The sequence below is a fragment of the Arvicanthis niloticus genome, chromosome 2, assembly GCF_011762505.2.
Source record: "Arvicanthis niloticus isolate mArvNil1 chromosome 2, mArvNil1.pat.X, whole genome shotgun sequence".
Taxonomy (NCBI): domain Eukaryota; kingdom Metazoa; phylum Chordata; class Mammalia; order Rodentia; family Muridae; genus Arvicanthis; species Arvicanthis niloticus.
Genome location: NC_047659.1, coordinates 121,669,303 through 121,670,689, shown reverse-complemented (window position 1 = coordinate 121,670,689; position 1,387 = coordinate 121,669,303). Strand labels below are relative to the sequence as shown.

Sequence of the window (1,387 nt, the reverse complement as noted above, 5' to 3'; positions counted from 1 at the left end):
CAGAGGACCTAGGTTCAATTCTCATCACCCACATGATGGTTCACAGCCATCCATAACTCCAGTTCTAGGGGATCTGATGTTCTAGTCTGACCTCCATGGGCACCAGGCATGCATGTGGTACACAGACATACATGTGAGCAAAACACTCCTACATATAAATTTAAAAAAAAAAAAAATCTTATATTGAACTTGAGTTGGAAGAGGCGAGTCCAGTCTCAAAATGGAGGGCTGTGATCCAAAGGAACCAGAGCAGCTGAGGAAGCTGTTTATTGGTGGTCTGAGCTTTGAAACCACAGATGATAGCTTCAGAGAACATTTTGAGAAATGGGGCACACTTACAGACTGTGTGGTAATGAGAGATCCCCAAACAAAGCATTCCAGAGGCTTTGGTTTTGTGACCTGCTCTTGTGTTGAAGAGGTGGATGCTGCACTGTGTGCTCGGCCACACAAGGTTGATGGGCGTGTGGTAGAGCCAACGAGAGCTGTTTCTAGAGAGGAGTCTGTAAAGCCTGGTGCCCATTTAACGGTGAAGAAAAATTTTGTTGGTGGTATTAAAGAGGATTTGGAAGAACAACCTGAGAGACTACTCTGAAAAGTATGGCAAGATTGAAACCATAGAAGTTATGGAAGACAGGCAGAGTGGGAAAAGGAGAGGATTTGCTTTTGTAGCTTTTGATGATCTTGACACAGTTGATGAAATTGTTGTTCAGAAACACCACACTATTAATGGGCATAATTGTGAAGTGAAAAAGGCCCTTTCTAAACAAGAGATGCAGTCTGCTGGATCACAGAGAGGTCGTGGACAGCAGCAATCAAATTATGGAGCCATGAAGGGAGGCAGTTTTGGTGGAAGAAGCTCAGGCAGACCCTACGGTGGTGGCTGCGGATCTGGAGGTGCAAGTGGTGGATATGGTAGCAGAAGGTTTTAAAACAAAACAGAAACAGCTACATTCTTAGCAGGAGAGAGCGTGAGGAGTTGTCAGGAAAGTGCAGCTTACTTTGAGACAGTCATCCCAAATGCATTAGAGGAACTGTAAAAATCTGCCACAGAAGGAATGATGATCCAGAGTCAGAAAAGTTACTGCAGCTTAAACTTTTCCTGTTCGGGACTGTCAGAGCCACAGTTTGCAAAAAGTGCAGCTACTGATTAATGCACTGTAGTGTCAATTAAATGGACATTCCTGAGGTCTTTAATCCGTTGTAGCTTTGTCTTTTTCTTGTCATTACATTAGGTATATTGCCCAGTAAATTGTGGTAGTGGTACCAGGAATAAAAAAAATTAAGAAATTTTTAACTTTTCAATATTTGTATAGTTCAGGTTTTCTACGTTTTAGTACAGAAACTTCAACAAAATGCAGAAATGCGGTTTTGAAGGTGTTTCCTTGTG

The 1,387-nt window shown here is 42.3% G+C and overlaps 1 pseudogene; it reads left to right on the top strand.

The window, feature by feature from the left end:
• The first annotated feature begins 220 nt into the window (after positions 1–220).
• LOC117704380 (heterogeneous nuclear ribonucleoprotein A3 pseudogene) lies at positions 221–929 on the top strand (annotated as a pseudogene).
• The last annotated feature ends 458 nt before the right edge of the window (positions 930–1,387 follow it).